The sequence below is a fragment of the Sus scrofa genome, chromosome 7, assembly GCF_000003025.6.
Source record: "Sus scrofa isolate TJ Tabasco breed Duroc chromosome 7, Sscrofa11.1, whole genome shotgun sequence".
In the NCBI taxonomy this organism is placed as follows: Eukaryota; Metazoa; Chordata; class Mammalia; order Artiodactyla; family Suidae; genus Sus; species Sus scrofa.
Window position 1 is genome coordinate 54,951,848 of NC_010449.5, and position 27,079 is coordinate 54,978,926.

General features: G+C 53.0%; 1 long non-coding RNA gene across 1 annotated transcript; it reads left to right on the top strand.

Moving 5' to 3' along the window:
- LOC106510139 lies at nt 219-26,299 on the top strand. Its single transcript, XR_002345803.1, has 2 exons — nt 219-6,450; nt 24,719-26,299. It is a non-coding gene; the product is annotated as an uncharacterized LOC106510139 (long non-coding RNA).

A 27,079-nucleotide genomic window follows, 5' to 3' on the forward strand; every position in this document is an offset into this window, starting at 1 on the left:
AAGCATGAAGGGTCGGAATTAGGCGCTCATTTAGCGAGCGTTACTAATCCGAAGTTACAGCGCTAATTCCCTGATCCCGCCGCTCCCACACGCAGCGCGGGGATTAGAGGCGCGGCCGCCGCCCGCCCCGCCCTCACACCCCAAACGCGCCGCCCCGCGCCCTCGGGTCCGCGGGCTCAGGGCTAATCCACCGCGCTTGCCGGGCCCGAACGTGCGGCGCGCGGGGCGGGTCCAGCCGGCTGGGGTGTGCTGGCCTGTAGGCCAGGTCCGAGAGAGGCAGGGAGGGGACAGCCCCTGAGGGGCTGACGCGCCCTCCAGAAGCCAGGCGACGCGGCGCGGGCAAGCCCACCACCCGGATTTTTCCAACCCGGCTTTGCGCACCCACAGCAGCGGCCCCATGGAGGCAGCGGCGCCATTTTAATAGTCCTCATTTCCCCCTTGGCAAGTCTCTTTCTGTCGTGTGTGTTGGGGTGTCTCTTACCCCTATCCCGCCTAGACTTCAGCCCCCCTCCATCAGCCTGGATAGAGTGACCAATCAGCTCTGGCCCAGGGTGGGATGCGCGTCACCATGGCGACAGCCAGGGCGCCCTGGCAGTGCCGCCCATCACAGAGGGCGAGTCTTCACTCCTCCTGGACAGGGAGGTGATGACTGGCGGGGGCTGGAGGAAGGCAGAGGCACCTCGTCCCCTATCCGACCCCCTTCTCCCTAGGGTCAGTTCATCTTGGGTCAGACAGAGGGAAAACGGACGATGTTGGCAGGGCCTTGGTGGAGACCGGAGCTGTCTTGGGAGTGGCTCTTTCAGGAGTTTTCCCAACCCCCAGGGGGTGCTCCCCTCTGCCTTTCTCATCTGGGTCCATAGGACTGCTCTGGCCAACCTCTCACGCTCTTCTCTCTCATTAAGAGAGTGGTGTTCAGGGGCTCTCAGAGGTTCCTCCAAATTGCCTTACTCTTAAGTGCTGTGATTGGGGGCAAGTCACTTCCCCTCTCTGAGTCTGGGTTTTCTCATCCATCAGATGGACTGCTGTGCAGGCTCAAGGTAGACACTGAGGGCACAGTAGGTGTTCTATCGATGTTAGTGCCCCTTCTCCCCTTAAAAGGAAGGGCAAGATGTTTGGGGATGGAACTCAGAACTTGGGGATGTCCTTTCTGTCTGAGGCAGCCAAGTTTGGGTGTCTCGTGGCTTCATAGAGAAAGCTTTTTATCTCTCCTCCAGACAGCTGGGAATTGGACAGGAGGGGAGGGTTTTTCAAAATAGAGTCAGGGTGGGGGATGTGGCTGGAACAAAACCTTGGTCAGTGGCTCTGAGAATGGGCTGCTGCAGCTCCCATAGTGCTGGCTCCTTCCTTCCAGGCCAGTCCGGCTTAAGCACCACTTTAAGTGGTCCGGGCATTCACTGGCCAAGCCCCTCACCGCAATTGAGCTGCAGGGGTTTGAAAAGAGGGCCAGGGCCTCAATGACAGGACCTTGGGCCAGGCTAATTGGTTTTGGTTCAAGGGGATACTGGATTTGTGAAAAGCTCCAAACTGCCTTTCCCACGCCAGAGCCAGGCCACGGCTTTAAGGAGATGGGTTCGAGGAGCTTGGGGCCAGGCAAGAAAGCTGAGAGCCAGGTGCCTCCAGCTGATGATCCTGCTCTAATGGGCAAGAACTCCTCTGCTTGGAGGGTTGAAGGGTTGTAAGAAGGCATTTCATGGGTGCAGGCAGATCCTGCTAACCCTTTCTCACATACACAGCTATGCCACAAAAGGGACCCTCTTCTCTGAACCCTTGGTGTGCCTTAGTTGAGGAGCAGCCTCACTTTCCCCCACTGGAATCCTCCGTAAGAGAAACCAGCAATTGCTGAGTTTTAGTTCTTGTCCCCAGGGCTGAACCAAATCTAGCCAATAAACTCTGCAAGAATCCTGGACTCTATCCTGAGGCAGGCAGTGTCCACTTCTGTCTCTTGAAATGTCCCTAAACCTCCCTGGGTCTGAGCAGAGTAGAGATGGGAAACAGGGAACCTCAAGGTACTTTTTTACTTTTATTTTAAAATAAAGGGTCAACTATTTCTTTACAGTCAAAATTAAGCATTAATTGTATTATGGCAAGTCTATCATTATTGTAGATAATAATACTGTAAATGCTTTGGAACATAGGTCTTGATGTGTACCAAGATATCTATGTGTTTGGACCAAATGATTGCATATCTGTATATGTAATATACCCATCCTTATATATGTGTGATCTATATACTGAGTCATATACTTGTATAACAATCAGTTATGTTAAGGATGGCAGTCCGGTTGAGGAGGAGCTATAGAAAGATCACTCTTATTTAAAATGGTGCATTGATGGAGACCAGTTTTTCATGGTTCATTGTGTGTTGGAGGGAGCATTCCTAAGTAATCACCAGCTAAAGAAACTCCCTACCCCTTTCATTATCGTCCACATTTTGCACCATGCTTGCCCACTTGAGGCACATGATAAGTAGGAGAGGGAGACTTTGAAGAGATATAGAACTCTGTATATCACATTTCCCACTTTTATTTCAATTTTTAATTGCCCAGAGCCTAATTTCTTTGGGTCTCTGCTGATTTGCACATTCGAGATTCATGTGTAAATATGCATGTGGCATGTGTGCACGCCTGGGCTTCTTTACCACAAAGTGTGTTCTCTCAGTGTTTAAATACACACAATCCACACAGACACACCATTATGGGCTTGCGTATTTGCCTCTTCTCTCGAATTGGGTTCATTTTCCCTTCGATAATCCTCAAACCCATTAAGCTCCCCCCCCCGCCCCCACAAAAAATTGCCAACCCTACCACAGACCACTGGTCTCACCCCACTTCTCCAGCAGGCAGCTCTCCAGGCGGGAGCTGGAGTGAAGGTTCCTATTAGGCAGACTTCATTAATGTTACCAAATATACCCCAGCACATTTACTCATCTACTATGAAGTATTATCATAAATAATTAAAATTAAACTGCACTTGTCAAAATAAATGAACAAAGTACAGTTAGTGATGTCTTTGCCTTGATTTGCTTGCCTTGGGTTGGCTTATTCACTAATTTAAGAAAAGAAGGAAGAGCGAGGGAGAGGGGAGTTACGAAAGAACAGACTTGCGGGGGAAGGGGAGAAGGGGCGAGAAAGAGACGGGGAAACCCCTCAGTCACCTGCCCTTGGGTTTCCAGTCATTAGGGCACACTCTGCCCGGCTGGAATGCAGTCTCTACCGTCAGCTCATAACACATATCGAGGTGTGCAGGTGGAAGGAGGGATTTCTTTGTTTACCGAGGAATGGCCTGGGAATGGGCGAGAGGATTGCCTTTGGGGATTAAGGAGTGGGCTTTGTTTTTATGAAGGGTCTTACTTCTTTTCTGAAGTTTTCTGCAGCTAATTGATTCAGTTCAGACATGCCTCCTCCCTACCCGGCCAGCCGAGGCTGCGTGTTTGTGAGAAGAGCACAGGCCCCACATCCCCATCGGCTCCCGCCCCTTTCCCCACCATGACCCTTGCAAACAGTGTGAACCTTCACGTGAAGGAGATCACAGGCTATGGGAGAAACCCCGTCAGGGGCTGAGACTTCTGTATGTATGTGTGTGTGATACACTGCCACATACTTAGACACCGCCATGTCTATTATTAGAAGTATAATTCACATATAGGAACAGATCACAGGTGTACAGTGGTTCTGGGCATTCTGACAAATGCATTTACCCCATGATAACACTTCCCTCACCCCATAAACTTCCTGGCTGCCTCTTCCGATCAATCCCTGTCCACCTGCCTCCTGATAGCTCTGACCATGGATTCCTTTGACCCATCTAGAGTTGTATCTACATAGAATGTCTGCCAGGACTCTTTAGGAGATTTCATGTTTGCAGTGGCCTTGGGCAAGGGGTAAACACCCCCCCCCTCGGATGGACCCAGAAGCCAGATCTGTAATTCAATTTTTTTTTTTTTTTTTTGGTGGGGTGGCTGGTTTGAGGTGGTCTTCATGCAGGATAGCCCTGCTCCGACCAGAGGTCTGTTAAGGATGGGGGACTGGTGAAGCTCACACGCTGCAGCTTGCTTCCCATCCGAGGCATCCAGGAGTGGAGGGAGAGCTGTTATGGAAGGCGCTGGCTTTGTGCTAATTAGAACTTCCTCGCACACAGGCACTGGAGCCCCTCACTGGTCAGCCTCACCTCCCCCTATCAGCTGGCAACCTAGTTTTTGTTCCCCTCATGAATTAGGGGGTGCTGTGAGTGGAGCTGCTCTCTTGTCTCTGGCCAAATGCAGGTTCTTTGTGTGTTGTAGGAATGTGTGGGGTGGCCTTTTCTGAGCCTCCTCTGTCTTGTTAGGGTGGAGACGGACTGCACGTTGGAAAAGGGGTTGGCCGGTCCCCTGGGCTAGGCTGGTCCCACACTCCTGCAACTCGGGTTTGTTTTGAAAAGGACCTTTTGCTTCTGCCCTCTGGAGAGTGTGGCTTCAGACCCTTGGCCCCTCCGTTACCGTTACCCCCATTCTGAGTGTCTCCCAAGTCTGTACCCACCCATCTTAACCTTCAGCTGCCATCTTTGCAGTGTCAGGAAGCCTGGGGGTGGGGGCTGTCTCCCTGGCCCTCTTCTGAAAAAGCCCAAACTTTTTTTTTTTTTTTCGTTTTGCCTTTTCCTTCTTTCACCTCCAGCCCAATGGACATAATTTTCAAAATGGAGATTGTCTCTTATAGAGGTTTCATTAAAAAAAAAAAGGAAGGAAAGAAACATTAACGTCACAGTATCGTCATTTAAAGAAAAAGCATCTCTCAGCTTGGAGGCTGGGGGAGTTACAGCTTCCTGTCTGATTATCAGTTGGGATGAAATTTCTTGTGGGGAACCAGAGACAGGGGCATTTCCTTACCATGCTCCTCTTTTTAGCTCCTGAATCCCCTCAGGTCTCCACTGGGGTTGTGTGTAAAAATATCTGCTCTCCTTGCCCCTTCGTCTCATTTTCTCCTGCTTGAATTATCCTGATCAGAATACAGGTCACCCACTTCTTTGACTGTGTACACTGGGATTTTAAAAATCAGGAGTGGACTATTGGCCAGCATAAGGCTTTGCCAGGTTCCCTCAAGGTGGTGGACCCAGGCTAAAGAGGGTAGAAACAGGAAATACCTCTGGAGCGCCCAAAAGGGCTTGAGGAATTCCCACATCATGGCTCTTGGGGACGGCAGGAAGATTGGCTCTTCCTGGCTTTCCTTGGTGGCCTTTTCTGCCCCTAGGGGTGACAATCCTGAACCGAGACACTAGCGTGGACTTCAGAACAGTCCTGGACTGTGGTAATAATCCAGCAATCCAAATTCCAGAAGGGTGGCAGCTATGGGGTGGGAAGGATGCCCACACCTGGGAAGCAGGGTTTTAGGGCATGTATCCTTGACAAGTCACCTCCTCTCTCTGGGCTTCTGTATCACCATCTGTGAAATGGGGATAGTAGGACCTGCACCTCCAGGGGTCATGTGAGGAAGAAATACACAAAGTGCCTGGCATGCAGTAGGTGCTGAGTAAATGACAGCTCTTTCTGCAGGGTTGGACAGAGGGTACACATAAATGTCTGGATCTGAAATTTAAACCTCCACCTGCTGCAGACTCAGTGAAAGCACTAACAGAAGTCCAGAATCCCTTGGAAGAAATGACCAGTGCCTGCCATGCATAATGGGCCCCTGAATTGGGAGGCAAGACACAGAACTCCAAGGAGCAACCCCTTTTGGAAGGCTGGAATGAGTATAAAGTGTAAAGTTCCAAGCCTCTCTCACTGGGGAGGAGGACATATAAATGTCTATAGGTTTGAAGGGAGCAGGATAGGGGTTGACTTCCATGGCCAGAGGTTGATTGTCACCAGGAGGTCCCTGTCAGTTCGGGGGTTCAGGATTTCTAACAGCTGGTGCCTGGAGTCCCAGCTCCAGCAGGTTCTGAGTTTCAGCACTCATGAACATTGCTGTCTGGGGGGACACCGAGGTCATTCTGGGAACTCGATGGCAGGCTCAGAATGACACGCTGGGCCCTAGGTGCACCCAGGTGCCCCACCTCAGGGCTGTCCATATCCGGAGCCTCAGCTCCAAGTGAGCAGGGCTTTGGTCCGGAGGGCTGACTGCCAGTTGCGCCCTATCAGGTGGCTGGATGCCTGGCCCACTGGCCCATAACGAGCTCCGGGCTGGGCCCGCAATTCCCTCTTGTCACCCCACCATGCTTCTATCTTGCTTCCCGGGAGGGCAAGGCAGAGGCGTGCAGAGCGCCCCGCGACCTCCCTCCTTGACGTGGAGGATGCACGTGTCCCCACTGCCACCTTCCAGTCGACCGGGGCGCTCTCTGGGGGGGCCTGGGGGCACCTGATGTCTCCTCTCTGTTTTACAGCTACTTCCCTGCAAGAGCTTCGGCTCCTCAGCGCCCTTCTCGCGGGCACGAACTAACCGTGGGCACAGCTCTCTCGCAGGAGGGCGCGCCGGAGGCAAGGTGAGTGGCCAAAGCCGAGGTATGGGAAGAGGAGCTGACTGCCTGCATCCCTGCTCCGCCCTGAGTGCCTTCAAAAGCGGGCTGTCCAGACGGTAGCCCTGACATCGGGCGAGTCCAAAAGCAGGGCGGTGGAGCCGCTGTGTGTTAACTTGGGTCGCCGGCAAGGCGCCCCTCCTCCCCGAGCCCAGGTCACACACAACGCCCTCTGAAACGACGTAACAATAAATACACTTACTGGCTAGTCGCGCTTTGCGATACACTTCGGCAGAGCTGGCGCAGAGCATGGCGTGTAGCACACAGTAGGCGCCAAGCAAATAGTGGCTGGAGGGGTTCTGGCCTCCGACGCGGCTTCTCGGACACACCGGCTCCTGGCGTCGGCTCTCGGCGACAGCCTGAGGCGCGCAGTGGCCAACGCCTTCCCCGCTGACCGGGGATGCGCGGCTGCCTTCCGCCCGCCCTGCACCGGGCAGGCCCCGAAGGCCTGGGGCCTGTGCCCGCGCCCCATCTGCAGGCTGCAGGAAATGGAGCAACCGGCCCAGACTCGGGGGCCGAGTCTCCGCAAAGCACGAGTCCTTTTTACGTGCTCGTACCTCGTGTCCACCCGGGAGCCCGGGCCTACGGCCTTCGGAACCAGAGGCGCCCGCAGGCCCCAGAGCGCGGGGAGCACCAACGGGACGCGCGGGGCCCGCCGAGGGAGGCAGGGGGACGCGGCAACCCCGCGGCCGTGACCCCGTGGCCGAAGGGAGGCGGGGAGGCCACTTTGAGAGCGCGGGGTGAGGCGGCAGGATGACTGCGTGGCCACGAGGTGGGTGGCGGCGCCGCCGCCCCGCGGAGCTCCTACTCGCGCTGCCCCGCCGCGGCAGCACAGAAGCCGGAGGCGCGTCGAGCGCGTCCGGCCCCGCGGTACCTCGGCCAATGCTCGCCGAGGGCAGGCAGGCCCTCCGGGTAGTAATTACCCCGACGGGCCTTGCGAGACGGCCGCTGGCCGCCGTTCTCCTTCCCGCACCCCTCAGGCCCCTCCGTGCGGTTGCCCGCGCCCCACAGGCCGCTCCGTGCGCTACTGGCCGAAGCCGCAGAGCCTGGCGGTGCGCGTTGGGGCCGCGGCGGAAACTGAGGCGTTCGGCCCGATCCCGCCTCGCTTACGTGCATCAGGCAAGGGCGGAGACGGCCTTCGGGCTCGACCTGGCTTGAGCGGGCGGGACGGAACCACGATGGTACTTTGGAGCCCAGAACCGCGGGGCTTCACACCCTCGCCTTATTTCCGGGGAATGTCGGGCGCGTGGATACCGCCCGCTTTTGCTTGAAACCACGAGGCCCGAGTGGCGAGCAAGCCGAGACCACCTTGTCCAGACCTGGGTGTGGTCCCGAGTGCATTAATGGCTGGACCGAGTTGCAGAGAGCCCCGCCGACAGGGAGGGCGGTCCGGCGACGGCCTCGCGTGGGGCTGGTGTTGGGCGCTGAGGACGCACCATTCCGGGTTGCTTTGGGTCCGTTGCCGAGGAGGCAGGAGGAGGGCGGGAGTGACCCCGAGGAACAGCAACTTTGAGCTCTTACTCCTCCAGGGCTTGGCTCAAAGGTCAGAGCTGTGGTTTTTCTTCTGTGCACCCTACCCCCCACCCCAAACCTGGTTGAATAATTTGAGCTCAGTCGCTGTTGTTCTAACTGCCCCGATTGAGCCACCGCGTCTTTAAGGCAGGCTCCACGCATATGCATTTGTACAGACTGACTAAGAAACTCCAGTAATGTCCGTTGTGTTTTGAGTCCTGCTTTGTGCCAGGCCCGGTTCTAAGTACTTAACAGGCATTGGAGCTTGCTAAGTAGGGAGATGATTGCCTCTTCGTGATTTTGGCTGTAGCTTGGGTGTGGTAGAGCCAGGATGTGGATTCAGGGCTGTCTGCCCCAAAGCCTGAGTTCTTAACCACAGGCTGGAGCGCTTGCATACAACACAACACATACCTGGATTCATCACCATTGCTGTCTCTTCTGTCAAACCCGCACCCACCTGTCCTGAATCCAAGCTCCCATCCCCACATCGCAAAGGAGGGCTCTCCTGTCACCCCACCCCCAATCTCCTGGCCTAAAGCTCTGGCCTAAAATAAATGTTATGATTTAATGTTGTGGTTGTTCTGAGCCTCCTAGCAGCCAAGACAAAGAAGAAAACATGATGATTTCTAACCTTGTTCAAAATAGGAAACCCATCAGGATTTTTGGAGATAGACATTTTTCCCCCTCTGTTAAGATTTATTTATGGAAGATTTAAAGCTTGGCGATTATGTAGGTCAACCTCTTATGTCACAGATGAGGAGCCAGCCTAGAGAGGTTAAGTAATTTTCCCTAAGGTCATGAAGTTAGCTAGCAGAGCAAGGAATGGGAACCAGGGGTCCCGATTGATTTCCAGTCCAGATTCCGTCCTTTCATGAGGGGGGCTTTCGTGGGCTTCTCAACAATGGTTTTGTTGTGTTTAATGACACCTCCACCCCCCCAACCCCACCCCCGCTATAAGCTCCTCAGACCTGCATCCTTTCTTGTTCCTTCTCTTCCCTCAGATCCTAGTGCTGGGCTGGGCTTATCATTGTAGGTGTCTGTAAATATTTGATAAATGCGTGAGCAGTTCTCAGAGTGGCTCTCTGGTGCTGAGGAGGTGGGGTGGAGGGAGGTTCTGGTTTCAGTTCTCTGGGGGGACTTTGTTTTGTTTTGTTTTAATGTTGACTCCTGAGCCCATGATATCCCTAGACCTCTCTCTTTTGGCAAATGATATGAACTGGGTAGTGTATTTTCCCTTTTGGCAGTTGTCAGTTCCTGATTGTCCTGGTGGATCCATTCTTTTGTCCTTTTTGGATGGAGAACACCCTTTCTGTGCCTGCCCAGGTTTGGTTCCTCTGGCTTAAGTATGAATCAGAATGGCTCATCAGATGCCCCAGAATTTATACAGATTAGCAGATTTCCATGGCTCACAAAAGGTAGCCTTTGAACCCCTAGCATGATAACTGTCAGTGCTGAATACATTTAGTGAACCTGTCACTGGCCAGATTCTCTGCAAATTTGTCCTGGGAGGTTGTCACCCCTTTGTGGGGGAGGAGGGTCTGCTTCTTGGTGAGGAGCCCCTTCTTAGCCAAAAGGCTCCAACAGATCTGGCCAAATCCTGACCACCGTCTTTGGCCAGGCTCTGCCCAGGCATTGTAGGGTGGAGAGTTGAGGCCAGTTTATAGCTAAAGCCCCAGCTGTGGAAGAAAAACAGGGTTCAGTTCCCCAGATTAGTTACTGTCTACAAGGATTAAAGGCCCCAAATAGTGGCTGGCCTCTCCCCTCCTCCGTGCCAAGGGAAGACATGTAAATACAGCCGCACGCCAGCTTAGGCAGTAGATGTGTATAAATCGAATTTAGCAAATCAGATCATGGTTTAAACGCACTATTTAAAGCAGTCCTGCAGTGAAGCCTTTTACAAAGGGAATAATCATTTTGTGATGCTAATCATCAGCCTCCAATTTATCTCCTTTGTAAGTTCAGATGTTGGTGCACTGGGTGTTCTGAAATTGGGGCGCTCTTGTGTAGGGCCCGGGTGATGGCTGTCTGCCTTCTTTTTCTGACCTCTCATTTGAAATGGGTGCATGTCCTTGTTCTCACTGGGGGCCTCAGGATGCTTGTCACTTAGCCTGGTAGTTCTCATCCATCCCACTTGTCTTTTTATAATCGGATAGAGCCCACCATTCAGCTGCTCCTGGCTCCTTTTCTGAGCTTTTTGCCCTCCCTGGGGGTGCGGGGGGGGGGGGAGTTATAAGCCCTGCTGTTCTCAGGGTATTAGAACCAACTCCCTCTCTGATCTGAACATTCTTTTTGTCTCCCTGAAGCTTCTGGTGCCTCTGGTGCTGATCATAAAGAAGATCTTAGAGCTGGCTGGACACACACCAGCCTCTGCATTTAGTAGTTGAATTAAATGCGAGCACTTGCTGGCTGAATAGGCACGGTCCGAAATATTCTCCCCATTCACAGGGAAATAACTGAGGTCTGGATGTTAAAGTGACTTTTCCCACAAGTTAAAATAGAGACTCAAAGGAGAACCTGTCTCCTAATTGCTATAAAAGTGTTTTATACACTGAGCCATAGTGCCTTTCTGTGCAGAGAAAATATAATCAGGGACCATCTGGGCGGGAGAGAAAGAGAATGAAGAGAAAGCGATGGATCAGAGTGGAATAAAGGAAGTGGGCAGGAAGCCGGGGGCCGCGAGGAGCCTGACCTTGCTTAGCTCACAGGCCCTGATGTAGTGTCTTTGTCAATGCTGCCACTATTGGCTCGTTCCTCAGTAATTATGACTGTGTGTTGGCATGGCGACTCGGAGTAAGAAAACTAGAAGCACTGGGTAAAAGCACGACTTGTTCTTGCCTTCCAAAGCAGAGAGGATCTTTTGTGGGGAGTTCCTCCAGGGCGACGTGGTAGAAAAAATACCCAGACCCAGGGCTGGAGTGTGGGTCTTTACACCCCATAGGAGCCAGGTGGCCCGGCTCAGCACTGGCACACACAGGGGTCCTCTTTGGGCCTTGCCTCCCAGGCAGAGGTTTCCCAGAGCCCCCTCCTGTTCTTTCTGTTGGTCTTTGTTCTGAAGCTTGTGATCTTAAGTATATCTAGCCTCCCTGGGTGGTCTGTTTCAAGGAGTTAAGTTGCAGTCCCCTTGAACTTGATTTATCATAAAATGATCATTTCGTAGGCCAGGGGTATTTATCAGGAGGCTGAAAGGAAAGGCTGATGGACCCAGCTGTAGGGATGGAATCTGGGGCTTTCCTTTCTGCCCTTTCCTTAGAGACTTGGGCTGCATCTTCATCGGAAAATGCGGGAGGTTACTGGAGTCATGAGTTGTGCTTTCTGTTAGCCTCACCACTATTGATCTCCTGCAATGTGGTCTGTGGGACATGCTGAAACGATAAGATTGGGTTAAATAAAAGGTATTAAAATTAGCTTTATCTGTTTCTGCTTACTTTTTGATGTGGCTCCTGGAAAACTTTTAATGATACAGGTCACTCGTATTTTCATTGGGCTGGACTAGAGAATCAAGACCTCTTCCAACCTCCAGGGCTCAGTAACTAATCCTTACCTACCCCTGGAAGGCCTGTGGCCACAGAGCTCTGTGCATGGAAGAGCCAGGCTGGAGCCCGATGCAGAAGCTCAGGCCTTACGGGGCTTCTAGGGAGTACCTGGTACAGCCTCTTAAACAGGAGTTAGCCCTCAGTCCTTTGAGGCAGAAGGTCTGAATCCACAGGCAGCATCATGCTTTTCAGCTTTTTGGGTCCGGGGCCACAGATGTAGCGGATGATGGGAGGGCATTTTCCCAGGTGTGGAATACCACCACCACCACCCCCCGCCCCAATCCTGGTCCTCTCAGTGATTTCATTGTCCCCCAGATGTGTGGACACCACGAGCAGGGGAAGGCAGCCACGTATCCCAGGTTTGTGCCAAACACACTTTAAGCTGATTTTTTTTTTTTTTTGGCCTAAGGCCTCCTTGTGGCCCCTCCTCTGGCTACCCCTCCTCCCCTCCACCTCTGCTGCCTCTGTGAGCTGAAGCTTCTGGGATGCGCCTTGGCTCAGAGCCAGCATCTTCTTGGAGAAGCCTCCTGCCCTGGCTCCTTGCCAAGCCTCGGGTCTTCAGAAGGATTTTGCTGGGGAGGCACTAGGCTCACCCTGCTGTCCGAGGGCACGGGGACCTTCTTACCTTGGAGGACTCCTGGCTGTGGGTCCTCTCTTCCTCCCGGTCCCCTTTCCTGCTCAGAAACTTCAGTTTCCTACCCTGGAAACTCTGAGCTGGGTTAAGAGTCTCCGAGCCCTAGTAAGCCTTGAGTTTATGGAAAAAAAATAAAAAAAGTCTCCTCGCATGTCAGGGAGGTGAGGCGTGGGCAGCCAGGAGATCATACTGAGTCATGATAATGGTGACAGGAACCATTTATTGAGCACTGATGCTGTGCCAAGTTCTGTGCTAGCACTTTGCATCCTTTATCTCCTTGAAGGCCCATCTCTTGGGGAGGAAAAAGAGCGATATATGTAATTTAAGGACATTCCTTTTATAAGCCGGATGTCATTGGGGTGATCACATGGAGTACATCTCAGAAGCTACAGCTCTTAAGTAGGTGGCAGTCTGGGTCTCCTGTGAGTCCTCGTCTCCTAGGGAGTCAGCCTGGGCTTTGGGAAGCAGCCGGAGCTCATTTGGGTTGCTAGAGCAGGTTGTGTAACATCTCCTGCTTTGGGCTGGTAATATCCATGGATGACCCTGGTGGGAAGGTGTAGTTGGAACCCTGGGAGCCTTGGCGAGGTGGTCGGAGGAGTGAGAAGCATCCCACCCAGTCTGGGCTTCCTCGTAATTGTCTGTGTGGTCTGTAGCCTGGCTGTGCTTTGATCTGTAAAGTCAGGAATTGACTCAAGCCCACTGGTCTCCCCATGGTGCAAAGGTTGAACCTCTGGCTTTTCTGCAATGTTACAGCCCCCGAGGTAGTATTCTGTCTTCTGGAGATGGCAAAGGGATCCACACCCTTGTGTGGTCCTAAAGCAAGATCGTTAGACCATCTTCCCGTCTGCCCAGTTTAGGGGCACAGTCCAGGAGAAGTGGTGCATATGCCCCTGCAGGTGTGTCATTTGCTTAGGGAGTGCTCGGAGGTTGGGAATACAGAGGGAGGCCTCATTAGAGCCCCCCTTCTCCTTGAACCCTTCCTTTACGCCATCTTTTGTTGTTTCTAATCCACTCCTCTCTCTTGTGCTGTTGGATTGCAGGCTCAAGATCATGGCGGGGTGAGGCGGTGTGCGTGGCTCAGTGGGCGTCCGGGTCTGTGACCTAGTTCAGACCCCTCAGCCGCACTGTTCCACTTCTCTCGCTGAGCCAGTTTTCCCATCTGTAAAATTAGAGATAGTAATTAATACCTTGCGGCACTCAAGAAATGTCAGTTTGGGAGTTCCCATTGTGGCTCAGAGTTAATGAGCCCAACTAGAATCCATGAGGATGAGAGTTCGACGCCTGGCCTCGATCAGTGGGTTAAAGATCCAGCATTGCCCTGATCTGCAGTGTAGGTCATAGTCAAGGCTCAGATCCCGCATTGCTGTGGCTGTGGTGTAGACTGGCAGCTGTAGCTCCAATTTGATCCTAACCTGGGAATGTCTGTATACCATGGGTGCAGCCCTCAAAGAAAAACAAAAGTCAGTTTGCATCCCTATCTGCTGCCCTAGAGTATGTGCATGGGGCAAGGGTGGCACCAAGCACAGGTGATGCTCTCGCTGGTGGGCCCCACATCTGTAATGGGTTAAGGTGCAGGGAAAGTGGCAGCGAGCAAGGGACTGAGCTCAGCTCTCTCAGTCACTCGGTTCTGGTGTTTATTGACTATCAGTTCCAAGCTCTGAGGTGCAGAGAGAACCAACCCCAGGAGAACCAACCCTGACCCCTCAAGAGCAGAAACCAGCTGAAGGAAGCACACATTCAGGGTGTATGTAGCTTGACTGAGTCTGTGGGAGTTAAAAGAGGAGGAATTAGAGTCATTGGAGCAGGCTCATTGTACCCAAACAGGCCTTCTAGGCTGGGGAGGGGGAGGGTCCCCTTAACAGAGGTTCAGAGGTGGGGATGGAATGGCAGGCGGAATCCCACAGGACTGGGCCAGAGACCTGGGTACGAAGAGCAGGTCCGATGGTGGAGGCCAAGATCAGCAGGGCTGGAGGGCAGGTGAAGGAATGGCCTCATTGCTGTGAGAAGGATGGGTGTGGGGTGCTGCCAGGCCAGTCTGAGTCACGTAGACCCATCCACCCTGGGTGTCTCACCTCTGATGGCTCTTGGCCTGGATTTCCACCAGGGCTGTGCCATGGAGCCGAGAAATTGGAGGTCTTCTCATAGCAGGTGGTATTTTTCTCACTGCCTTCATTTATTCATTTGGCTTTTATTGACCCTGTACTATATGTTGGGCACTGGGCAAGGCCTTGGGGATACACAGAAAAGAACTACAGTCCCTTTAAAGCCCAACACTTTAGGCCCAGCACTTTCAAGCTTGTGTAATATGGAATTTCATCTACCCATTCGGGACAAGAAGGTCAGGCTGCGGGTAGTGGGTGTTGGATTAGCCGGCATTGGGGGTATGACCGTTCTTGCCCATTTGTGGCTTCCTGGCTTCCCTGTCCATACCCCAAAGAGCCTGGTAGAGCTGGGTCAGAGGCCATTTCATGCTTTTCCCTTGGTGACCTTAAGCTGCCCTTTACCCTGAGCTATAACTTTAATTTTCCAGATTCCTTTGGTTCTCTATAGAACTGTGACATCGCAATCATCTTTTCTTCATTCAAAAAACAACTTTGAGGAGTTCCTGCCACTGCGCAGCAGAAACAAATCTGACTAGGAACCACGAGGTTGCAGGTTCGATCCCTGGCCTAGCTTAGGATCCGGAGTTGGTGTGCTGTGGTGTAGGTCGCAGATGCAGCTCAGATCTCATGTTGCTACAGCTATGGCGTAGGCCAGCGGCTGTAGCTCTGATTGGATCCCTAGCCTGGGAACTTCCATATGCCACGGGTGTGGCCCTAAAAAGCAAAAAGCAAAACAAAACAAAACAAAAACCCCCAAACCAAAAAAAAACTACAACTTTGAGGAGTTCCCACTGTGGCTCAGTGGGTTACGAACCTGACTAGTATCCATGAAGATGAGGGTTCAATCCCTGGCCTTGCTCAGTGGGTTAAGGATCCAGTGTTGCCACGAGATGTGGTACAGGTTGCAGATGTGGCTTAGATCCAGCGTTGCTGTGACTGCGGTGTAGGCTGTCAGCTACAGCTCCAATTCGACCCCTAGCCCAGGAACTTCCAAATGCCATGCGTTCAGCCCTAAACACAAAACAAAAGAAACTTTGATCCTTGGAATCAACATAGCAGTAACGTATCAGGATTTGCATTTGAGACTGATAAGGAGCATCTTAAATGCGATCAAATGATAAGTTACGTCTGGATGAATTCACATACAGAAGGGTTCTCCTCCTTGGAAGAAATTCAACATTGTTTGGGGGCTCAAGGCTAGAATTCTATCCTGGTTCTGCTCAGACCGGATCCTGAGTGCAATGGCTGACAGGTGAGCCTGACTCTAAATTAGCAACAGTGGGCATCCAGCTGCCTTCTTTCAACACATCTGGCGTTTGGAAGAGTATTGGAAGAATATTCCATGTAGCTGCTAGTTTGGAGCCCACCCTGTAAGTACATCTACCAGCCACCAGCCCAAAAGCCCAGACTTAAGGCTCTCTTTCCCTCACTTGCCTCCCAGGAGCAGAAAGGCCAAGCAGATTTCATCTTGTTATTCCTGCTTTGGTGGTTTTCTTGTTGAGGTTAGTGTGTATGTATGTATTTAGAAAGATGAAAGTCTAGGAGTTACATGGCATTTGTGGTCAAAGTACTTGCCATAGATGTAGGAGCGACCATGCCACTTCCCAATGTGTGGATGGCGGTTTCAAATCTTTGATTGGAGTCCTTGGTCATTTGGAGACTCTCAGCAAAGTATCCTCCCCTCAGCTTTGGTACAGACCCGCCAACTTGCCGGTGGGCAAGATGAGTGTGTGTGAAACAGGCCTTCCTCTGTGGACAAGAAGCAGGTAGTAGAGTTCCCATTGTGTCTCTGTGGTAATGAACCTGACTAGTATCCGTGAGGATGTGGATTTGATCTCTGGCCTTGCTCATTGGGTTAAGGATCCGGCGTTGCCGTGAGTTGTGATGTAGGTTGAAGACGAGGCTTGGATCTGGCGTTGCTGTGGCTGTGGTGTAGGCTGACAGCTGCAGCTCCAACTGGACCCCTAGCCTGGGAACCACCATATGCCGTAGGTGCGGCCCTAAAATGACAAAACAAACCAACCCAACCAAAAAAAAAAAAAAAAAAAAAAAAAAAAAAAAAAAAAAAGACAAAGCAGGAAGTGGTTGCAAAGCAGTGCTGGACTCTGTTTCTGAAATCTCTATTCCCTTCCCTGAGAACCTCCAGAGAGGTTTGTGAGGGTGGTTTCTAAAGAAGATGCTGTGTTCTGTGTTCCCTGAGTGACAGGCCCACGGATACCCAGCTGCTGGTAAAAAGCAGCCCCCGCCCCTGGCCGAGTGGCCTCAAGCCCTGGTAGCTTCCTGTGCGTGGCTCTCTAAGAGGTAGTTTGGAGTGCCGTCTTTGTACAGAGATTACCCTTGGGTTTAAATGCGGTAGCCAGTTGACAGCACAGGCTTTTTGTCTCAGAGCCTCCCAGTTGCTGGTGCCTCCAGGACAGAGTACCTGCAGGGACCCCCACGCTAGCCCCTGATGCTCCTCCCTGGGGACAAGCCAGGAGCGGGGCTGTCACATTTCCCATTGTGTTCTCGTCTCATGTTCCTTCTGTCCTCTTCAGGACACGTTCCAGAGTCAGAAGACAGGGACAGGAGAAGCTACAGCCCTGGTGGAGGTGTCTGAAGATGGGTCCTGGCCCGATACAGGCTGTGGGCTATGTGTTTGTCTCTCTGTGTGTCTGTGTTCACAGGTCATTCCAGCGGCTGCTCTGACCTTTCTGCACAATGTAGTTTATGTGGCTGTAGACAAATGCTCCAAGGTAGACCTGGGTCTTGGATTACTGTTTTTTTCCTTCTTTGGGAAGAAAATAACCCAATTTGGAGAAGAAACCTAAAAAGGGAAAAATATTCTGGTATCCTGGTAGTTCTTGGAGCCAATTGCCTATTAGGTTGGCCCATAAGAAGTTTCTTTTTTATAGATCGAAACCAGTCAAACATTGGTGAGTTCATATGCTTCAACCTAAGACATTTCCTCTGCTCTGGGCCAGTAGCGAGGAAGCATTCCTTCGCCTTCCATCCCAGGAAGCACATTTTAAAGAATCTCTGAGATTTTTACAATTTGTGTTCCTCTTCATCCTGTATGCCCTTCTCAAAATTACTTTAACTGCAGGAGGAAATCACCCAGACCTGGGAATTCTACTGCATGCGAAAAAGATCCCGGCGAGTCTCCACTTTGCCCCAATGTTAAGACATGTCTCAAAATGCAGGACAATTAAGATGGCTTTTAGAAGTTCCTGCCATGGCGCAGCGGAAACAAATCTGGCTATTATCCATGAGGACGTGGATTCGATCCCTGGCCTCGCTCAGTGGGTTAAGGATTTGGCGTTGCCGTGAGCTGTGCTGTAGGTTGCAGACATGGCTCGGATCCTGCGTTGCTGTGGCTCTGGCGTAGGCCGGTGGCTACAGCTCTGATTCAACCCCTAGCCTGGGAACCTCCATATGCCGCAGGACGTGGTAAAAGGCAAAAAGACAAAAAAAAAAAAAAAAAAAAAAAAAAAAAAGACTTTTAAACACTTTTTTTTGGTATTAAACATAAGATTAAAATAAAATAAAATAAAATCCTTTCAGGACAGTTCCGACAGCCTTGACTCAGGGCTGAGACCAGTTCTGAACTTTTCTGGCTCAGGAGGTGTTTGCTTCCATGTGGCTGCCTGGAATGTGGTGTTTTACTCCCCTATCTGGGAGAGCGGGGAGGAGGCTGCGGGGAGCTGGCTTGCAGCCTCTCCATAACCTTTCAGCCACCCTGGTGCTGGGCAGCCAGCGGTGTGGGCTTTTGACTGAATGCACTCGCCAGCCAGCATTCATTACACCATTGTCAGTGTGTGTGTCTGGGGCTGCCTCTGGGTGTGTGTGTTTCTTTTTGTGTCTGCGTGTCAGTGTCAGGCTGTGCATGTCTGTTTACGTCGGCCTGTCTAGGCGGGCTCCCGTGCGACAAGGAGCTGGGGGGTGGGGTGGGCGGTGTTTATAGGAGGGAGGGTATTTCAAAGCCCTGGATCTCCCCCTCGGGAATTGCAGGGGATTTGTATATTGTATATATATACTTATATGTGTGTGATATATATATATATATATATATATATATAGGGTTTTTTTGTTTCATTTTGTTTGTTTAATGCTGCTCATTGTGTCGGGCTACGGGCGAGTGTCTAACCAGGTGTGGTGGGAGCAGCCTCAGGCCGCGTGAGCCCCATCTGCCATGAGCTTGCAGCCTGCCTTCCCACCTGCCTTCCCCGCCGTCCGTGGGGAGCCTGTCCCTTCGAAGCTCACGGTCCCCTCTCTAATTTATTAGCTGGGAAGGAGGAGAAAATGCCATGTTGCCTGAAGACAATGACCGAGACAGCAGGTCCCACCCTGCCCTGCTGCCAGCACCTCTCCCCCCAGCCCTGTCTCCTCCTCCCTGTCCAGGATCTGTCCCTGACACTGCTCAGTCTGTGGTAAGAGAGAAAAGAATCCCCCAAACCAAGCTCTAAGACACACGTCTGGCCATGGACATGCAGGGGTAGCTGTAGGCTGTAGAGGGTGGGAGAGGGCCCCAAGGCGAAGGTTTGAGCCAGACTTTGTATCTGCCAGCCCAGGAGCTAGAAGGCCCCTCATCCACTCTGGGGGCCTCACCTCTGAATCCCGGGACTTGTCCCGGGCCATGGGGGAGGGGAGAGGGCCCGAGGCAGCTGCAGGGGCTGTGTTGGTAAACACTTTCCTGGGTTCCTACTTTTGCCACCCCCCCACCACACACCCTTCTCCACTCCCGATTCCCCGTTACACACACACACCACCGCCCCAGCATCCCTTTTTCTGTGGCCTGCACAATGAGCTCATTGTCCTGGGTGTGATTTGAATAAGGGATCGGCAGGCCTGTTCCCAGCATTGTCCAAGGGGCTGGGAACAACCCCAGCGCAGGCAGGAGGACCAGACCAGACAGAGACAGATGCCTAAATTAGCAACAAAGCTTTGTGCACGGCTCCCGGACAAGGGCTTGCCTTGTTTGCGTGGACTCAGGGTGTGGAGCTGGCCGGCTGCTTGCATGTCTCCCCATGTTAATTAGTTTTGCATGCATGTCTGAGAAGGTGCCAGGGGAGATGTGTTTGCCTTTCCCTGGGAGGGGGACCTGTTTGTGGCTGTGGAGCTGAGCCTACCTGGGGAGCCAGGCTCTGAGCGCCCCCCCCTCCCCCTGGTGGGAATCTCTACTCCCCCATCCTGCTTTTCTGCCTCTCTGCCTTTTGTGGGGGGCCCTGGCTTTGCTCCCTATGACCTCCCTACTCCTACCTCACCACATCTGAAAGTTGGTTAGCTCTCACTACAGGGAACTCACTGGCTTCCACCCAGACCCAGGGCAGTGCCTGTCCATCTGGCAGTCTGTCTCTCGCGACACAGGGCCCCCCGGGACCAGGCAGCAGAAGCGGCCAGTCTGGGCTCTCCTCCGTCCCCAAGCCAGATGGCCAGTCTGCTTATCGCATTATGGCCTCCCCTGGCCCCAGACCCCTGCCGCCCATGGTTGGGCTAGGATCTTGTTGGGGATATGATGGAGAAACCCTCTTTTAGGCCCTTACCTAGCCCTGGCCCCAAGCAGGAAAGAGAGTCTGACAGACATGGCACGAGCATGTCCTTGTCACTGGCTTGCTGCCTGACCCGGAGGAGGCCAGCCCATCCTCCACCCTGAATCTCAACATTCTCACCGGCAAAATGAGTGAGTGGAACTTGAGGAATCCTCGTTTCCTTCTGGCTCGGAAAGTCCGTGATGCTCATGACCACTGCAAACCTGGGTTGATTTTATACCCATGGAAGGAACACAGTGATGGGAATGGGAGCAGTGAATTCTGGCCACTGGGGCAGGGAGGGTGATAAAGGGGGGTTAGAGGAAAGATTTTTGTCCCTGTTAACACTGGAGTGCGGGCCTCTGTTTTTGGAATGGGTAAAGGATCAGGAACTGGCAGAGCCTCTTTTCCCAGGTCCTCACGGAACCCCCGGCCCAGCAGCCCACACCTACCCTGCAGAGGTGGGAAGCAGGCCCAGCCCAGCCTGCAGAAGGGAGCTTGACAGGGACAGGAAGGGAGAGCCTGCCGGGAGAGCAGCTGCTGGCTGAGGCCCTGGAGTGTGTCAATCGTCCCCTGCAGGCCCTGGCTTAGGGGACAAGGCCTGGAAGGGGCTGGAGGCCTGCCGAACTGGGCCTCTGGACAGCTTTCTGGGCTGCGCCTTCAGATTTTCCAGCTCTGCACAATAATCCTGAAAGTTCAAAGAGGGGGCACAGAGCATGGCCCCTCTTGCTCAGGTACAGGAGTCTTAGGATCCAGTGACCAGCGGCTCTGGCTCCATGGCCTTTCCCGCTCTTCCCCGACTCAGCCCCGTGCGCCGTGCCCTCTCAATCAGAGCTTCTCAGTAATTGAAAGTCCAGGGAGCTCCCGCCGTGGCTGAGCAGTAATGAACCCGACTAGCGTCCATGAGGACATGGCTTTGACCCCTGGTCTCACTCAGTGGGTTAAGGATCTGGCGTTGCCGAGAGCTGTGGTGTAGGCCGCAGAGGTTGCTCGGATCCTGCGTTGCTGTGGCTGTGGCGTAACCCAGCGGCTACAGTGCCAATTCAACACCTAGCCTGGGAACCTCCATATGCAGCGGGCATGGCCCTAAAAAGACAAAAATAAATAAATAAATAATAAATAGGGCAACAGTCTAAGCCTGGGACACTCACAGTCTGAAAAGCCGTGTGCTCAAAGCTCCAGTTCCTTCCTGCTGGTCTTCATGGGCCCCTCCATCTCTTAGAGATCCGGTGACTCTGTAGACAGAGGGAACTTCTCCTACGTCCGTGTTTTTTTTTTTTTTTTTTTTTGTCTTTTGTCTTTTTGTTGTTGTTGTTGTTATTGTTGCTATTTCTTGGGCCACTCCCGCGGCAGATGGAGGTTCCCAGGCTAGGGGTTGAATCGGAGCTGTAGCCACCGGCCTACGCCAGAGCCACAGCAACGCAGGATCCGAGCCGTGTCTGCAACCTACACCACAGCTCACAGCAACGCCGGATCGTTAACCCACTGAGCAAAGGCAGGGACCGAACCTGCAACCTCATGGTTCCTAGTCGGATTCGTTAACCACTGCGCCACGATGGGAACTCCCCTACGTCCGTGTTTTAAATGATCTGGGATGACTGTGGCCCAGGATGGCTGGGGTCTCAGAAAGATCTTTGCATGCCCTTCTCTTGTCTCTTCTTTGCCAGCCTCCCTGGTCCCTGGTGCTCCCTCCTGCTGTGGCTTCTTGTGCGTGGGATGCCCCTTGTTCAGGTGTCAGCGGCTGGCTAGAGGGACACACAGGGACCCCCCGGGATCACCCTCAGGGGGGCACTCGGTCCTGCAGGGGAGGCCCCGGCTCCAGCCCTTCTCTACCCCCAGGGCACCCACTCCTTCCTCCCGGGCTGCCTCTCCCCACTCTGCCTCTCCTTCCCCACCCCTCCCCTGTCTCCTAGGCTGCTCCCTTGGGGTGTGAAGAGGAAGTCAGAGGCTAAAGAGGAAGAGCCTAGAGGTTAGAATTCAGGGCAGGAACAGAGAGTAGGGCCCCCACTGGTGGGGGGAAGCGGGGCAGGCAGAGCCTTGGGAGAGCTGCGCTGCTGCCTGCCCTGCCCCTCCCCGCTCCTCGCTCCTCCCCTCGGGGTTTTAGCTGCCTCAGCTGTAGCCCTGAGCTCCTTAATCTGGTGATCAGTGTGGTGCTGGGAGGGTGGGCTGGGAGAGGCTTTAGGAGGTGACAGGGGATCTTGGGAGTCGCACTCTGCTAACTGAGCATCACACAAAGCCAGGGAATCACATTCCAAGCGTGGCTCCCCATCCCGAGCCTGGGCCAGCATGGGTGGTACCCGGTGGAGGACTGGGGCACGAGCCCTGCATGCAGCCAGAGTGACCTTGTTCTTTGTTCCTCAGGAGGAAAGCTCCCAAGATGAAGGCTCTCCAGCCCTTTCTGCATGGCTGAGGTTTTGTTTGGTAGCGGTCCCCAACCCTTACCCCTGCCCCAGGTTCCCAGGCTCCCTATCCCACTTAGAAGCCATCTGTAAATTGCAGGCATTCCTTGCCCTGGTTAGCCAGGAAAATGCTGGTCAGGGGGTGGAGAATTTGTTCCCTAAGTAAACAGGTGTGCTGGGCGGTATGCCTCCTCTGCGTACACTGAGCCTGAGAGGACCCTGAGGAAGTTAAAAAATGCGGTAAAGATGTAGAGCTCACACCCAGGTGCTTCAGAGCCTTCCAGCCCCCAGGATGGGGACGGCCCAGGCCTGCGACCTTGGCTGGAGAGGGGAGACAGGCAGAAGCCCAGATCAGACTTCCACTTCTGGCCTCACTATGCAGCAGAACCGTCATGTCTTGGAGCCTCTAAGCCCTCATCTGTAAAATGGGAATACTAATCTCTACCCACCTATAGATTTGCTAAACACTAAATGGGGTTGATTTTCCTCTTCCCTTTCTCTTAGGTCTGGGGCAGGTAGGAAGGAGTTGAGCTTTCCAAGGTTTGTTGGTGATTTGGGGAATGAGGACAGCAGTGAGAGGCAGAATATTTAACCACGGGCACTGGCCAGTCAAATGGCAGCTGGCCCGAATCCTCAGCCCAGAGAGGAGGGCACAGCTGGGCTGAAAGAAGTTCATTTGTCTCTGTGTCTTTCTGTTCCGTCATGTGTCTGTGCATCAGCAAGCAGCGCAGACTCCCCTTGAGGGCAGTTCCTGATGAGGTCACAGGATGCAGGATCCTGGATCTCCTTTGCATTTTGAACAGGTCAGGTCTGCCTGGCATGGGGCACCCTGCCTCACCTGGCAGAGGACCCAGCAGCAGCAAAGGGCCGGGAGCTAAGCCTTTCCCAGCTCCGCCCTGGCTACAGCTCTGCCATCAGGCCCTGGGGAGACCAGCTTCACCTGGGAGCTCGCGCCCTCTTTGTGTCCCCCACAGCCGCTCCTCCTTCCTGACCCTTTTTCTCAAAAAGCCCTGCGGGTCAGAATTAGGGGGTCTGTCCATGTTCTGCGCTTCCTCCTCCTGCCTCTGTTTCATCATCAGCCAGGGGAGATTGGCAGCATGGTGCTGGCGGTGATATGGAGCCACATTCTGTCAGCTAGGAAGTGTCTGGCCTCACAGTGGCATCTGCCCCAGCCCCAGGGGCAGACTTCCTGAAGTCACTCCTTGACACCTGCTGTGCTTTGCCAATAGTAGTTTCTTTTACCTGGCCCATCTCTATGCTCGATTGGGTGAAATCCTTGCCTTTGAGGGCTCAGGATGGCCTAGTAGAGTGACAAGTTGCCTAAGCAGACACCCAGCTGGAAGTCAAGAGATTTGAACTTCTTTCTGGTCTTAAGTAAACCTCCGTCGTTTCTGGACCTGGAAAAGGAGCACTGGCTAGGAGGGCGTTCTAAGGTCCCTTTTAGCTGTGACATTTTATCACCTGGAAGTTCTTCCTGTTTTTTTTTCCCCTCTGCTCCCCACCAGTAACCGTCCCCCCCACCCAGCCCCCTGGCTCACGGGAAAACCAACCACCTCGATCTCCTTCAAGCTGCCCTGGGATGCACGGAGGCATCTTCACTCTGAGGCTATAGAAATGAAAACCCAGCTCACTGCTGGCTGGTGACCGAAGGCTGGGGAGTGACTTACTCTAGGGTAAGAATTCCACCGGAGAGCATGAGTCTTAGCTGAGTTTGTTCCCAGCGCCTGATCTGGAGCTGATCTCTTCTGTTTCCATTTGCTTGGGCTAGCCTGTGTCCTGAGGCTCTGCCTGCCACCAGGTGGGCCTCACGTTGACTTTGCATTGTATTCCTTGGGACTTGCCTGGTCCTACTTCCCTTGGCCAGGGTCTTCCCACTCAGAAGCTCCAAGCCCCGCAAAGAAATCCAGAGGGGAAAGGCTGCTTCGCAGCGCCTGGCTGGCTCTTCTCTCCAGGACCCCCCAGCCAGATCACTCTGCCACTGGTACAGCTGACACAAGTGCAGGCCACGGAATCAGGTGGTCATGGGCTCAGGTAGAGCTAGGACCTCAGAACGCCATCCTAGCCAATGCTCCTTTTCCAGGTCCGGAAAGAGAGGGGGTTTACTTAAGACCGAAAGTTCAAGTCTCTGACTTTCAGCTTGCTGGGTAACCAGTATGACCTGGAGCTGGCCCTTAACCTTCCTCAGAGCCTGTTTCCCAATTTCTAAAATGAGGATCGCCGCACGGTTCTCCTAAATCTGCAGCATGGCATAGCCATGATACAGGTAAAGTTCCTTGAAAAACATGCTTTTGTTCTACCTCGTCTTCTCATCCCAGTGGAATCTCCAAAGGCCGTAGATATAAACCGGGGTCTTGCCTGACCTCTTGCCTTTGCGTTGCAGCCTGCTCTGCTGAGGATGTTCCGAGACAACCTCGAGTGAGCACCTCCCCCACAGCCCCAGGGAGCAGAAATACCTACTTTCGGCCCTAATAATACCTGAATGAGATTTGTAGGACACCTTGCTCCCCAGAGTGCAAAGCTCCTGCTCACGTATTATTTCTCTTCTCTTTAGATTGTCCTGTGAAGTGGAATGGGACAGCCTCTGTTCAGCTCCTCTGAAAATGGAGACAGAGAGGGGACCTGTGCATCTTGCCAAGGTCAAGGGATTGGAATAGAGAGCCATGCCCCTCTAGGACACTCGAGATCGCCCGAAGGGGAGGAGCCCAGCAGAGAGGGAGAACGCCGTAGTCACTGTCCTGAGGCCAGGATGAAGGAGGAGGACCAGGCAGAGGGCATGGTGCCGGCTCCGCTCCCATCGCTGCCCCTCCGAGACGTGGCCGGGGACCTGGGGAAACAGGCCCCAACCCCTCCTGTAGGGGCCTTTGCCTGTGATCCTGCTGGTCGCCGCTTCTGCCTTTGTCATAGCATGTACCTGTCCTGGCTCAAGGCGCTCTGACCAGTCCTCCAGCAAATAGAAGCTCTGCGCCATCACACGTTCCACCCTGGAGGACGAAGGGCTGCACACTAGGAGGTGGCCCAGGCGCGGGGCTCCAGGCTTCTGGGGGTTAATGACTCCCTCTCCCCAGCTGTCCTCCCCTTGGTGCTCCTCTTCCTCCCTCCTCTTGTTCACAGCAGGCAGGGCCTGGACCTAGGAGCCAGGCCGCTGTGCTGTTGCCAGGGGAGCCGGGAGCAGGATCTGAGCTATGCAGGGAAAAGGCCCAGCCTGTCAAAGTGTCTGAGATGAACCGCCGCCGTCCCCATGCAGCTGGGCTCAGACGTGTCTCGGCTCTTGTTCTGTGCCTGAGAATGGCGACACCCAGTGAGGTTCAAGGGCAAACTCACTATTCATTAGTCAGAGGTTCTTGACGTCCCTGTCTCTCCCAGGGATGGGTTCCTCCCCCCCCCCCCGCCCTTTTCTCTCCCTCCTGTGACACATTCCTGGGTGCCTTTGGTGAGGACTACACACCCTCCTCCTCCTGCCCAACTCGTCTCCAGAGGCCCCTGAATAAACTCCCCCCAAGGAGACCAGGCAGGGCAGAGACAATGGCCACAGGAAAGCATTCAGGCGGGACTCCAGCCATGCTGGCCTGCCCTCCATTCCCAGCGCCTCTGTGGGCCCCACCTCCCTCTGACTAAGGTACCCCTGAGCAACCAGCCCACACAAGACGAAGCCACTGGACACTGATCTCTGGACAACAGGCCAGTCCAGTGCCATTCGCAGTGGACCCCTTGGATGCCCCCATGGCTCATATGTCACATAGCTGTCTACCTTGGTGCCTTTCCCTACCATCATGTGTCTATTGTGTGACACTCTCTCTGTGAGTTGGAGCATGTACATTGTATAATATTTTCTGAAATGTGGCAGTATCAAAATATAAAGGGCACATATACTTGGTTGCAAACAAATTGCACTACTAGGAATTTACTATATGGTTAAGATGTAAGAGTTCCCAAAGAAATATGTACAAGAATGTTCATCAGAGTGTTTCTTTTTAAGAATGTAAAGAAGTGGGACTGAGCCTATGGTCAATTCATACTGTGAAATACTATGCAGCTACAAAAATTGATGTGGTAGGTCTCTATGTATTAGCTGCTGTGGGAGGCTGGCCAGTATCTATTCTTGGGTGGCTAGAATAAATCACACAACAGGTAATAGAGTATGATCTTCTTTGTGTGGATTTAAAATGTGTGGAGTTCCTGTCATGGCTCAGTGGTAACAAACCTGACTAGTATCCTTGAGAACGTGGGTTCGATCCCTGGCCTCGCTCAATGGGTAAAGGATCCAGCATTGCCGTGAGCTGTGATGTAGGTTGCAGACACGGCTCAGATCTGGTGTTGCTGTGGCTATGGTGTAGGTCCGTAGCTACAGCTCCGATTGGACCGCCTAGCCTGGGAACTTCCATATACTACAGGTGCTTTTTTTGCCTAAAAAGACAAAAAAAAAAAAAAAAAAAAAAAAAAAAAAGGTAAATATGCTTGTATATGAAGAGATTCTGGAGGAATTAGAAGTCAACCTCTGGGGCAGGGAGAGAGATGAAGGCACCCTCCCATTGTCTTTTGATGGAGCACCTTCCTGGAGAAATTTAACGAGGCTGTTTAATATAGTCGGCTTAACTTCCATTGACCAACTTGGAGTAGATGCTCCAAGAGAAGGGTGTTGATGTTGCCAGAAAAACATCCCAGACACTCTGCCATTGGCCATTTTCAAGCCTAACAATCACATGTCATCATCATGGATGTTGTTGTTAAAAGCCTACCGAGTTCCAGGCTTAGTACCTTTGGGTCTGATTTAATTGGGTATCATTATTCTGGTTTCCTCACGCTGAAGAGTGGTTGATTGTCTCATCTGAGCTCCTGAGCAGGGAGTGGGTTGCGGGGGGTTGGGGGGTTCCCAGTTTCACTGAGAGTTACCCCTTCACCTTCAGGAACTTCC